Source organism: Neofelis nebulosa, chromosome 6 (assembly GCF_028018385.1).
Source record: "Neofelis nebulosa isolate mNeoNeb1 chromosome 6, mNeoNeb1.pri, whole genome shotgun sequence".
In the NCBI taxonomy this organism is placed as follows: Eukaryota; Metazoa; Chordata; class Mammalia; order Carnivora; family Felidae; genus Neofelis; species Neofelis nebulosa.
The window spans coordinates 68,960,209-68,975,347 of record NC_080787.1 but is presented as its reverse complement, the minus strand read 5'-3'; the positions used below and the strand labels follow the sequence as shown (position 1 = coordinate 68,975,347).

The 15,139-nt window shown below is 34.0% G+C and overlaps 1 protein-coding gene across 48 annotated transcripts in view; it reads right to left on the bottom strand.

Annotated features, from left to right (window-relative positions):
- The window catches only part of RIMS1 (regulating synaptic membrane exocytosis 1), a 493,840-nt gene that overhangs the window by 63,118 nt on the left and 415,583 nt on the right, over positions 1 to 15,139 (bottom strand). The gene's annotated exons all lie outside the window — the stretch shown is intronic.

The window sequence follows — 15,139 nt, the reverse complement described above, 5'->3', positions numbered from 1 at the left end:
AGACAAAGATTCAAATTCTCTCTTCCACTTACTTGCTGTATGACTTTGGGCAAGTGACTTAACTTCTTTCAGCCTTTTATTTTTTTTTCCCCTTGAAAATCCAAAGAAAATTACTACATGTCATTAACTCTATAGCAACCACACAGAATTGTTGAGAGGGTTGAATGTGAATATAGTATAATGCATAGCAAGTACTTTACACAGGACCAATCATATAATATGGCTGAGTAAGTATTCACCATTCGTATTACTGATAGCCACTTGATAAATGTGGAGTAAATGAAATGTTTGGCACCACATGAACATTACTGCCAGTGCTAGGTGGGAACTTAAGTTCAGTGAGGGAACAACTGCTGGTTTCAGGCACTAATGACCCAAAGATTTAATGGTGGAAAAAGGAGAAAATTTAAAACAAAAATGATGGCTTCCTTTTACCTTGGGGAAGGGAGTAGGACTTAACTAAGAATGAACAATACAAATGTTAGTACAATATACTACTAAAAACAGATTGATTATTTTAAAGATTAAAATTCAGGTGATATGTATGTAAAATTTGAAATATTTGGGCTCTTTACAATTGTATTTAATTCTCACAATTATTTTCTGAATGGAAAGGAAAATAATATTAATAATATATTAAATTTTATGGAATTTTTGAGGACTAAAGAACATATGTTTATATTACATTTAAAGCTAATGTTCCTCATGAATCCTTCATTAGCTAATGCCCTCCTAATTTTTCTTAATATGATCAGGCTTTTAAGAGTTTCCATAATTTTGCACTCATGAGATGGTAAGCCTGAAAAGCTCTGTAAACTGTAAATTTCTATAAAAAGACAGGACAGCCTTCTGCCTTTTACCAAGTCAAAACTGAGCTTATAAATAATTTGAGGGCAAGGAAAATGCCTTCTATTTGTGTGTACCATGAAGAATACTCACAGCAGCATTCTAAAAGGCATAGCTAGGGGTATGCAATGAGTGAAAACTATGAAATATAAAAGCAGAACAAAAGGACAGACAACTGGCATTGCTTTGAGTAACGTCACTAAGCCATCTACAGAGTAAAAGGATGTGCACCAAATTGTCAAACTGTGCTATCCAGGCCGGAGAATCTAGGACGTTCCCACTAGGAACTAAAAGCACTGGCAGAGATATAGAGGAGATGGCTTCTGCATCCAGCACCAAGAGCAGAAGGGAGCCAACAGACCTGTTATTACAGAGCCACTTAGATTCAGGAACGCTCACCAAGGAACCCAGAATTCAGGCCACCTACACCTTGGAAATTAAAACCAATATGTGTAATTGTACTTAGATCAAATTTAAAAATATGGAAAAAATAGGCTTTTTCATCCCAGTCAGTGCATGTAATAGATTACGTTAAAACATTTGAAATCAGCTGTTTTTCTTTCATGTTTCTGTATATATAATTTGGATTAGATTTTCAAAATTATTTACATGATTTATGAAAGTGGATTGTTTTTCTCCACAAAAATATGCTTTTGAATCTTTACTCAAAAAAGATTTAAAGAGATAATATGGAATGCTCCATGAGAAGACAGAATTGTTATTAAGCATTATAGAAAGTCAAAGCACCAAACTGAAAGTAAATTTTTACTTTTAAGGTAAAAGTTTCCTACTCTCATCTTGCTATTCATATTCACACCAATCTCTCTCTCTCTCTCTCTGTCTCTCTGTCTCTCTGTCTCTCTCTCTCTCTATATATATATATATACACACACACATATATAGATAGATAGATAGATAGATAGTTGTCTATCAATGATTTGTTGAAGATCACAGAATTCCCCTGAAAATTTATGTAATCTTTCTTAAAATGACATCTTTTCTATCTCTTCTTTCTTGCATTTTTTTTCTTTCTCCTTTTTATAAACATCTAGTTAATTGGGTAAATTTCCTGAGGTAGAAGTTGTAAATAGGAATTGGCATTTTTAGTAGCAGGCTGAATCATGTAGAGTCTATTAAATATCTCATTTGAGTTTATTTTCCTGTGGATTTCTAGTCAATAGGTTTTCCTATCAAGAATCCTCCCTCTCCTGAAATCATTGCTTCACTATATACTAATTTGGATGTAAATTTTAAAAAATAAAAAAATAAAGTTAAATTATATAAAAAAAAGAATCTTCCCTCATTAAAGGCATTGATTCTATTTTCAGTTTCTATAATTCAGGTAGATTAGAGATTCTCACACTTTCAGAGTATAAGAGTGATAAAAATTCAGAGTGATAAAAATATTCAGAGTGATGAAAATATTAAATTAAGATACTGATTTTTTGTATTTCTTAACTTAATATACTTCTGCTTCATTAGATAACAGCAAATTGTTTCAATGCAACTATATGTTTATTTACAAATATAAATTTATTTACATATTACGTATAATTTATAATTCTTTTCATTTGAAACTTTCCTAAACACAATATGATTATTTACTACTTGATTGTCAGAAGTTTTATAGTTTCAAGTATAAAAGTATAAAAAATTATATAAAACTAAAAAAATATATATGAAAAAAGGTGCTATTTCAGCTTACAGAAACATACTAGGTTACTGAATTTGAATCTGGAATACTGACTATTATTTCTCCTATAGTCCTAGAACATGAAGTCTATTAAGCCTCACTAAAACTATGACTAACTATTGTGTGTACCACATTCTTTAGTTTGTAAATGATTATTTTAGTAAGTATTGCAATGTATTTGCCTGATATCAGAAATCTTTTTTTCCACGTAAGGATTCACTAGGTGACTTGCCTAATAGTTATGGTAAATCCATTATGACAGGTATCCTTTGTCTCTATCCCTAAGAAAAGACAGATTTCCAAAAAATATATACATTTTCACATTTCTTAACTATGTATTTTCACAAGGTTAATAGACTTATTACATCAAGTGATATATGCAAGAGGGTGTTGAAAACTGTAACATCTTTATCAATCATTATCAAGGCAAATTGTCTTTTAATAATTTTCTAATAAAATGTTACTTTCACTTTTACCATAATGGTAAAGAACTTACTATCACAACAATTCATTTACTGTGTCAAAACTTTAAAATGATTAAGTATCTACTGATGCTTATAGAAAAGTTAAAACTTAAAAGCAGAAATGTGGAATTATCCAATAAAATGTATCCAGATCAATGTCTAGGTATTCTGAAGTGATATATACGAAGGGAAATAAAGGGAAAAGGAGGCAGAAAAATAACAGAAGAAAATCACTTTTACTTGTTAAAATTTTAAAAATTGTGTTGATTTCCTAAAAAATAACAAAGCCCAACATAAAAGAAAAACTGCCTATAAATTTACCCACTAACAACAGCATGTCACAACGTTAAAAGCAATACCATGATATGATCAATTAATTACCATCTGAACATGATATTTTGAGCAAACATCACACCCATCCGATAGACTTCTATTAAGAATCTTCTGCATTAAAGGCACTATATCATGTAAGACCCACCCACTACTCCCCTAAAAACCTGCTGCACAGTTACTATCCTTGAGTAACTTTGAAATTCATCTTGTGATAAGAACCTTACAGATATATACGGGGCAGAGAAGTATTTAAACAGCACCACATGAGAACCAAAAAATGTTTTGCAGGAGTTCAGAGAATCACTTTTAGCCCTGACAGAAAGTTGGAATTTGGGTAGGGCTTGAATGAAGACAAGGATTTTGACAAGCAAGGTGACAGATTAAGAACTTTCCAAGTGGAGGGTTGGACCATTACAGGTTGTACCTGTAAAGATGCAAAGAAAGAAGCTTTAAATTATGTTTTATAAACCCAAAGAATTCATGTCTGGCTAGAGCACTGCCAGAAATTAAGTTACATATGTGAGAGACAGAAAGTAAATAAGAATCATTTATTCATGTCACATATAAAGTATACATTTTTTACCAGTATTTTTCCATTACACACATATTATTGGTTTCCTATGCACAATACCTGTGACCTCACAACTTGTTAAATTTTATCCAAATCAAATTCATGTCTATGGGATTTCTGTGACCTTAACAAGAACAATCTGGGAGTAATGAGAGGAGGAAAACTCAGATTGGTGTGTGAGGAGGACTGAGTGGCTTTTGAGGAAAGAGACAGAACACAGAAAACTTTCAAAAAGTTTCATTCATTCAAGAAAATCTTTGCATGCCTAGTAACAGCATTGTGTTAAGTTCTGGGGAAGTAGTCATCACTGAAAGAACAGATACAACCCCTGAGTTCCCAACTGGGAAAATCACAGTTGAACAAAGTGGTTTCACTATTTTATGTGAGCAGCTAAGTCAAGGATCAAGTTTTAGGGCAAGGTTGAAGAGCTGAAGATTCTCATCTTTGGGGGATAAGCCTTCATTCTGGAGAATCATTTTGTCTAGTGAGAGATTATGCCAATAGGCAAACAGTATAAATGTAAATGCTGCAGGAATAAGGGGGGTGGGATTTGAAAGTCACAGTAGTAATATAAATTAACTTCTGGCTGAGCAGAGAATATGTTTAGATAACTATAAAAATGATCACAGTTCTCTAATGACTTCATCTGCATTCTGCATTGCAGTCAGTAAATTCTTGGCCTAGAGTAAAGGTCATGAAACTTTCTCTTTAAAAGACTAGATAGTGAATACTTTTGATTTTGTGGGCCATAAGTTTTGTGGCATGAAAGCAGCCATGGACCACACATAAATGAATAAGTATGGCTGTATTTGTTTTTTTTTAAGAGAACAAGAGAGCAGGACAGAGGGACAAATGGGGGGGGGGAGGGAGAAAAAGAGAGAGAGAGAGAGAGAGAGAGAGAGAGAGAGAAAATATCCCAAGCAGGCTCCATGCTCAGCGCAGGAGGGCCCAACATAGGTTCAATCCCACAACCACTGGACCATGACCTTAGCCAAAATTAAGAGTCAGACACTCAACCGACTGAGGCACCCAGGCGCCCCAGCATGGCTGTATTTCAATAAAACTGTTTATGGACACGAAAAATGAATTTCATATAATTTTTATGTGTCACAATATATTATTGTGACATTTTCATCCATTTGAAAAAAAAAATCATTCGTAGTTCATGGGCCATATGAAACAAACTTTGAGCCAAAGTTTGCTGACCCCTGACCTAGTATAGAAAAGTACAGGAAGGGTTGGATAAAGAGAGAAGATGGATCACTCTCTGGCAGATTATACCTAACACAGGATAAACATATGGATAACTACCCTTTAAGTGTGTGCACAATGTGGTATAATGTGACGAAGTGCAATTTCCTGAGGTCAGGGCTGATGGATTTCACAAGATCTTCAAAGGGGGACTTGATAGGAAGAACTTTGAGAGGCAGTGATTTAGAAGAACTCCAGTTAGATTTTAAGAATTTGTATACCATTAATCACTTTATAACTAGTGAGCAGATAAAAACATTGGCCAGGTTAGCTTGCCTCTCAGCACCATTCATGAATGATGCCACCAATATCTGTTCTTTACTGCCCTTCTATTTGGTTTCTCAGAATTATTAAAATTGCTAATTAGTATTACTATTGGGCCCTTTCTACATGCCAGGTACTTTGATAGAAACTGTTAACCTAAATTTTCATTTAATTCTCACAACAGTCTTCTGAGGTAGGTACCATTTATTATTCCATTTTATAGCTAGAGAAACTGAGGCTCAAAAAGGCCTTTACCTTTTGTTCTCCTTATATTCTGCACTGCCTTCCTAAGCAAATTCATTGATCCCAATTTCCATTTATATGCTGATGATCCTCAACTGCCTTAAAAACCTACCTAATGACTGTCCAGACATCAGCATGAAGTGCCCAATCATATCCTTTCCCAGGAGTCACTCTGTCAGTAAATGACAATATCCACCCCTATCCATGACATTCCTCTCCTCACTACTGCCCACAGACTCTTCCATACAAAGGACTGTAATCTCTTTCATGCTCATCTACCTTTTTCCAAATCTAGCCTGGTACAAGCCTTCTGCAATGGTGTCCTAACAGGTCTTCCTAAATACATATTTTTTAAAAGTAAAAAAAAGAGGTAGCATTATAGGACAAAATGAAATGTTATGAATATATAAGTATTTTTAAAAAGCTATATAAAAACATATCTCTATGTGTACATGGAGTTGCATGGAATTATAGTGAAGTGGTTAAGACATACATTCCATTTCAACTTCTAAAAGTTGTGTGGCCTCAGACAAGTCACGGAACCTGTAAGATGGGAATAATAATAGTACCTTTTATGACTGTGTTTTGAGGACTAGAGAAGTTAATACATGCAAGGCAATTAAATGGATGGCATGTAGTAATTAATAAATAATAGCTGTCATTGCTGATGGTTTTATCAATATTAATAACACAGATGCATAAAAAAAGATTAGCTAATAATATACTAATATTTTCACAGTGAACTTGCAATTAGTGGTGGCATTGCAGGAGTTTTATGTATCTTCTTTTTTGTTTTTCTGTGCTTAAAAATCTGCAAAATATTACAAAAACAAATCAGCAATATATCTCTATATAAAATCACTCTGTTAAATGAGGATGCACTGAAATTGGTCATCTGCTGTAAAAATTATCAGACACACTTCTCGTTATATTTGAGCTACCCAAAATATTTTATCATATCCAGTCTGAAATTGATCTCATGTTTAAAAATATACTTAGTATAGTTAACAATAATTATCACCATATATAATTACTTGAGTACTTAGTATTGTCCTTTGAAGGCACTTAAGAAATGTTAGTTTCCTCTCCTCCTTCAAATCCTAAACACAAATTAATTATAAAAATTAATTCCACTCAAATAAATATTTTTTCTGACAAATTGACCTAAAAGTATATATATATATTAGCCAAATTCAAAATTTATAGTTCAGAGCCAAGAAAAGAACAAAAACATAGCAGCTGGCATATGTTTGAAAATACTAAACCTTATTAGGGCATCTCTTCAGAAGATGAGTTACTATAGCTGAACTGAATCTCTATTAACAGTAGTGAATTCCTAAGCCAGACAGCAACAGTAAATAAAAGAACCCATGCTTACATTCATTTGATGGTTTTGCAGACTTGAGAATCATTTCTGGCACCATGATTTTGCATTCAGGAAACAAAGAATATGAAACATTATGTTCCTCACAATGTTTTTCTTGTGCTATTAAATCAATCAAATAAATGAGGCAAAGACAAGAAATCTGGATTTCAGCAAGATTTTGATAAATGTAGCTTTCTATTTCTGAAACTTAGTGGGGCACCTATCCTTTGTAAGAACTTTTTGCTTCCATTATTAAGTAGCAGAACCAAGAAAACATTTCTTAAAATGTTCACAGAGAACACCTTAGCCTTCTCTGTAGCTACAGCTTACTTTTATAAAAAGGAAAAGACTGATAATATTCACAAAGCTGCAGTAGACTTAAAATACAGAGAATATTTTGGCAAACTGGATTGGTTGGAAGGAGATAAAATAAGTCCTATGGCAAAATAAGACATGCATTTTCCCAAGGTAAATAAAGTATAAAGTCCAAGCTGGCAATCATATTATTTATTTTAGGACTTTCTTCACCTGTGTGGCTTTTGGGAAGAAAATTGAAAAAAGGTTAGCAGAAGGGTATTTAATAACTTGGATACTTTCTTGGCATGATTATTGTCTAAGGACCACATGAATTTTAAAATAATGCCCTAAACTCATAGGGAAATTAGATTATTCAAGAACTATCCCTTTAGGTGTAAGTGGGTTATAGTTGGAGTTTTATTTATTATTAATAATATTAGTATATTATTTACTTGACAGTGGAACAAGGGTAATTTTGTTAGTTTCCATTTATAATTTCTTCTTGAGAAATTTGTGATATGCCTTGGAAATTCATTAACTCTTATTAAGCTATTTTGAAATCAAACATACATACATCTACCCAAAACTTCTTAGAATACTTACATTTTTGCCTGTATAATCTTGTAGGATAATAAGCACTATGCAGTTTTTAACTCTACTATGAATCTTCTGAAATGTTTCATTCCCATGACTATAATGAAAGAATTATTTAATTTCATTGAGATAAACTGCCAAAAAAAGCCTTTTAGGCCCCTATTTTGAGTAAGAATAAGAAAAAGATTGGTTCATTGCCTTGGGAAGAAGTAATAACAATAGATAAGAGAGAGAGTAGCGCTTCAATTTTCCCCAAAGAGACAAATCTTTATATTGAGAAGAGTTCAACTAAGTAGTAAATGGCAGCCCAGGACAGGTGAATTTCCTATATATAATTCTATATATATAATCTATTTTAGACTATAGAATAGATTCTAGATCTAGATCTAGATCAGCAGAAATCCTGGTGTGGACACCGGAGATGTGCACGGCAGGGGATGACTGTCTTGAAAAACAAATGAAACTAGTATGAACTAGATATCTGCAAATCCTGGTAAATGCACTTTAAAGTTACCTTGCAGAGATTTTGCATTATCCAAACCCAGCTGGAATTCCAATGCTGCTCAGCAGTACTTTTATCATAGTCATTTCTTATGGCATTCCTCACTCCATATCCTCACTCTATTTGCTCTCGCCTCATTTACACTGAGAAGATCAAAGGCCTCAGACTCAAGTTTCTTCAGTCTTCATATTCCTGTTGCAATACTCCTGTGTATTCCAACCATTTCCTCTTTTCTATCAAACTCAGGAAGAGAACCATCTTTCCTTTTCTCCAAGAATAACTTTAGCGTCCTTGAATTATAACCTCTGTTCTCTAGGACTTTTCTCTGTTAATTAAAATTCTTTGTTATTTGTATCTTTCAATCTCTCCATCTAGAGGTGCTTTTCCCATACCTCATCCTTGGAAAATGCTCAGATCTCCTTCATTCTGAGACAGACATGTCACACACACACACACACACACACACACACACACACACACACACATATCACACACCCCTTATTTACTCTTAGTACTGTCTCCATTACAGAGTCTGCTATATAAAAGTACTTTATACATTTTGGTAGAATGAATGAAAGATGAACTGTTCATACTGGTTTTCCCTTCCTAATACTAAGCTTTCTGAAGAGAAGTTCCTAATAATTACTTTTATTTATTCATCTTTCCAGCCCCAGTCCCATACATATGAATAGGCTTTAGGGGGGTGAGGGCAGCCTCATGCTATCCTGTTGTAGACCCTCTAACTCCATGTTTCTGAGCTCCTACCTACATTCTCTGCTGTTCTAGCTCCTCACACCCATGACAAGAACCCCATCACAAATGCAATGGGGAGTAATTAAGTGGGCATGGATAAGATGATGGTTACAGACAGAAAGCTGAAATGAATGATGAGTGGAGAGTGGGATGGGCTGTAGCCCATGTTGGGTTCTGTCCCACACTTGAGGCATGCTCTATCTTCACCCCTTCCTCTCCAGTCTATTCAAACTTAAGGTCAGGAAGAATCCTTCTGTTCCAAAATTCAATGGTCTCTTCTCATTCTCTAGCCTCTTCAGTCCTGTAAGATTAACTAGTCTTTCTCTACAATTCTTTCCTCCATTGGGACTCTGCTTTTCTTCCTCTTTACTGCTCACTCTTTTTTTTTCCCTCTGGATCCTGCTTCTACACTACACACGCTTCTTCCCTTAGAAGTTATTCCTGAATAAGGGCATCTCACCTTATCTTCTCTTAATGCCATTTTCAGTCCATTCCTTTCTGAGTGAGCTCATTCTTTTCGTTTTCCATAGCTCTTTCTCTAGCTCACTGTGTTATATGTCATTTGATCTATTAGCTCACACCGACTTCCTTGCTTCCTCGCTGAGTTTGTACACCTGGCTTCTGTTTGAGCTTCCAGTGGCACAGCTGTTTCTTCTATTCTCTTGATTAAAATGTCTCCATCAAGCAGTGAGCAAAGTCCCTTACAGGGCTTCAAAAGACCTGGCCCCAACCTTTTTTCTAAATGTATTTCCCACTAAGTCTTTTCATACACCTTTGTTTCAGCCAAACTGTGTCCATGGGCTGGGATAATTTATTGAAATATATATTTGTGTTTTTTTCCCAGTATTTTTCCTTCCACCTTTCCAAAAAAATTATTAGCCTTTTAATAATTTCCACAAAATTACTTTCTGCTTCTTTGCTTCAGGGATTCTTGCAGGAATATTAGAGCAGCCAGAAGGTAGTAGTGACTCTTTCATCCTTCTTAAAGGCCTAAACCCTAAAACATAATGCTAAATGTGCCAGCCAGATCAAAAAAGGAGGAGAAGGCTTTGCAGGGCCTATAGACATGAGTGGATCCTGTAGGCACCTGGAAGAGGCCCTGTTCCATGCACACAAAAAGGAGGAGGAAAACAGGAGCTTAATGTCACTGAAAGGTTTTGTTTTGTTTTGTTTTGGTACAGATTGAGTTTCTTTACTCAGAGGGAGTGTGCATCATTTTCAAGTCATGGAAATTTTTGTTTATCCATATCCATGTGAGATATGCTTATAAAATATATACCTATTACTTTGCTCATGGCAGTAGCCTCAAATTTTCGTGCTTGCAGCAAATTGACAGTAAAGTCAGAGCTTGATCTAATAGGAATTCACAAAAACAGATACTGGTAAAGGTTGAAGAAAAAGGAGACAACTTATAGAGTTACAAGACCTTGAGCAGGATCTTGAAGGAAAGGATTTGGACAGGGAAAAGTAAAATTTGGAATGGGGGAAAATTTTTAGAAAAACACAGACTATTATCAAAGAAACAAATGATTTTTTAGTACATTCTTGGTACATGATAACTGACTCTTAATTGTTTGAAAATTATAAAATAGAACTGCAACATCTCCATAATGTAAGCAGTTTTGATCATTAAACATGATATTAATCTAATAAAATATCTTCAGCTGTTAATGATATAATAAAAATTTTATTAAATGGTTAGACCATAATTATTTACTAATTCTGCATGTGCTCTCATCTTGAGACATAGATCTTAGACCAATTTGTCTTCCCACTTCTTTTGGTAACATATATAAATGGCAAGGGGTTTTACTACATTTGGCACTTGCTTTATATTTTTTCATTTAGTTCTTTGGTTCATGTTTATTTCGAGTGTGAATAATTTCCTTCTACTGGGGATGATACTTTTAATTTTGAAATACCTGTGGCTGGTATAATACCATAAATACAGTTATTCAATAATTTAAGATAAAGTAAATTGAACACTTTCTGATGATAGAAAAATAGAACTGATAGAAAATAGAGCTGATGGTATTTTACATTTACAGATGTTTTCTTCATAAAAGTTAAAAGTTCTAAGCAGAAATCATAGTCTCGGATGCACAGCGCTTCTTTGATCTAAGATCTGTTCTGAGATGACCTGTTTCTTGCAGTGAGAATGAATATCCATTAGAGTTATAGAAATCTTTTATATGATTTTAGGATGCATACCTTTCCCAGGGGAATAAGCACTCATCATTTTCAACATTTTATCAATGTGCTGTGCCCTCTCACCTGGAATGAGCTTCCCTATATGGTATTACTGATTTAATTTTTAATATTCAGTCTCACCTCTTCAAAGAAGCCTCTCAAGATTGCATGAGAGTGAATCACATTCTGTGCTTCCTCTGTACCACTTTGATAAATGGATAATTGCCCTTTCTGAGATGGAATATTTATATGTAATTCACCATTTTCTACTGTGGTATCTTTGAAGCCAGAGGCAATATTTAATTCATCTCTTTAGTATTCCTAGGTCCTAGCCCAGTGCCTGGTATACTGTCTATCATGTACTAACAACAGAATTGTGCTTAAATGTTCGCTGAACATTATTTCAAACTCTTCTTTTTTGCAGAGTGAAGAGAATAGGCTTGGGCACCTGGAAGCCTGGATTTAAATTCTGGCCCAATCACTAACAATAGGAACTTAAGAAATTACCCAATCACTCTATGCTTTAATTTCTTCAATTTCAAAATGGAAATAGTAATAATAAGAGTACTTAATAAGTTTGTTGTGACCAATAAAGGAGTGAAATTATATGTACACACATATGCATGTATGTAACTTAAGAGTGAATGGCAAAAGCTCTAGAAATGTAAATCATTATTAGTTTTATTCACTTAGACACATGAATAATCATTCTTATGATACTTAAAATTATCTTACATTTGTAGATAAAGTTATAAAGATTATCCTTAAGTTTACTCTGAGCCTCAATTCCAAAATACTTCTAGATATGGAGCTTTTTCTCATAATTCCCTTTCCTTCACTATTGTGCTTTTCAAACTAATCTAGCTACTGCTTACTGAATAGGTTTTTTGCTATATGCAAGATGGCTTGAAGACATTTACCAGTAGTAGCACCTAGAGTCATTGGAAATGTCCTATTTAAAAATACATATTTAAAGAAGTTATTCCTATTTTCATTATGAATAAATAGTGTGGTAAAGGTGTTTTTAAAATATTAATATTTATAATTGAAATATCCTGTAAAAATAATTACCTATAATTGAAGAGACTACTAAGTTATATATAAGAATAATTTTATATATATTAAAGAGCACAGTAACTACTCTTCATAATAAATACATATACATGAATGTGTGTATAGTATATAAAATTTACCATGCTATCAATTTGCTGAAATAATTTTACTTGATTTCAAACAAACACTCAAATATACTCCTTTAAGCAAACTTGTGGCTATAAAAACAAAAACAGAAAAGCAATGTGCTTGTAATATATCATTCTTAGAAAAGCTGATTAAACTTTTATTTCCAAGCGTTTCACATTTTTCTGATTATCTCTCATCTATATTGTAGAAGAGAAACTGTAACCCAGACTGTACGGATTAGTGGTTCACTAAAAGAGAAGCCCTTACTTAACCTTTTCTTCTACATTAAAATAATTAAACATTTACATTAAATGTAATACATTCTATTCCCCAGAATACACAGCTTGTTTTAAAGTAATGCTGTTTTCCTCTCCATATCACTTGTAGAAGACAGAAGAGGAAGAAAAATCAGGCCATGCACTGAAATAAAGAGGAATGATAATTAAGGTTTGTCACCATCTGTCATTTGCTTTAGAAAGATCAATAAGAATAAGTTATCAAAAAGAAGGTAAAATTATGATATAGAAAATATACATAAAATTTTATACCTGGAAATATCATAGGAGGACAGATAGTCCAATCCGCCCCCTGCCCCCCACCACACATTATATAAGCAAACTGAATCCTAGAGAGATGAAGTAACAGGTGATTTACTGAGTCACTTTAGAAAATAATTGTTTTGTTAGCTTGGCTTTGTAATCCAATGTCTTTTTTGTTTCCTTACACTGCAACCTAATTTTCTAAAGTAGGGTATTCTGTGGAGATTATTAACAATGCAACTTTTGGGGCACCTGGGTGGCTCAGTCGGTTAAGCGTCCGACTTCGGCTCAGGTCATGACCTCGCGGTCCGTGAGTTCAAGCCCCGCGTCAGGCTCTGTGCTCACAGCTCAGAGCCTGGAGCCTGTTTCAGATTCTGTGTCTCCCTCTTTCTCTGACCTTCCCCTGTTCATGCTCTCTCTCTCTCTGTCTCAAAAATAAATAAATGTTAAAAAAAATTTTTTTTAATTAAAAAAAAACCAAAAAAACAATGCAACTTTTGAAAAGGTAAATATTATTTGAAATTCAACAATGATCATAAACAGAATAAAATTTAAATTAATAAAGCAAAGAGGCTAATTAAGTATTTCAATGACAATCATTTGAACCTATTACCTACAAAGCTATGTAACAAGTATAGTTTCTAAATTATTATTGTGTTTTATTCTAGGAAAATATAATTCTACTTTAGTGAATGGTAGAGAGGGAATTATAGGGGCAAAATAAAGGAAGAGAGACTGTGGATAGTTAGCAGAAGAAGATAAGCAGTCCGCTAAATCTGCAGCCTCTCACGCAGGAAGCACTGGTTCATAAAAGAACATTTCCATTTCATCTAAGCGATGAAGGATTTTCTTTTTTTTTTTTTTTTTTTAAATTTTTTTTTTTCAACGTTTTTTTATTTATTTCTGGGACAGAGAGAGACAGAGCATGAACAGGGGAGGGGCAGAGAGAGAGGGAGACACAGAGTCGGAAACAGGCTCCAGGCTCCGAGCCATCAGCCCAGAGCCTGACGCGGGGCTCGAACTCATGGACCGCGAGATCGTGACCTGGCTGAAGTCGGACGCTTAACCGACTGCGCCACCCAGGCGCCCCGCGATGAAGGATTTTCAAACCTGGTGGTAAAAGCCTTATCCATACCCCACACTGTAAACTATCATTAGATCAATACCAAAAACCAGGAAGCGTCACCATCAAAAATAAGACAACACAAATGAAAAAATGCCTCCTACTCAAGGAGAAATCCGACCCTCAGAAAGATAAAAGATTCTCCTTCGCAATAAACAGCTCATCTTAGTGGGATGGCATAGAGACAGATCCATCAGAGACTTAGATAATCTAGGTTTATTCTATGATTTTCAGAAAGACAAACCTCTGTTTAAATAGCTGTGTGCTGTACTTCAGTTTCTGAATGGTTCAATTTCCTACCTTTAATTTATTTGTAAATATGTCCACTAGAATGCACATTTTAAAATAGATACTCTCCAGGATGCCAAGTCAACTACAGAAAAGAATTCCATGAACGTTTTCTGGAATAAGTAAATGTTGTTACAACAAGACTTTTGCTGTTAAGGAACAAAAATATGGAACCAATGGTTATAACAGAAGAAACAAGTGCTGACAATTTAATCAATTCAGTATTTCACTTACCTTTGGTTTTCCACAGTACTGAACATAGTAATGAATTAATCTAATATGTCTGATCAAATATTATGTAATTTTGGGCAATTTAAAAAATATTTTATAGTACAGAAATAACCATTCTCCCTTCTGTGTTTCTCCTTTTTCTATATACCTTGAGGACATAAAGCTTTTAAGATTTATAAGCAGTAGAAAATATCTGGAAACTCAAATTTGTATTAAGACATTATTCTTTGCACAAATCCACTGACCCATTTTCTAAAGTAGAAATAACTGCCGGGTTTTTAACTTGCACTGAAAATATAATAATCACAGTTCAATAATTACATTCATACAGTACCTTGAAGACTATATTTCAAGTTGCACAACTGACATTCTTTTCCATCAAAACATAGAGCCTAAATTATAGGTAATT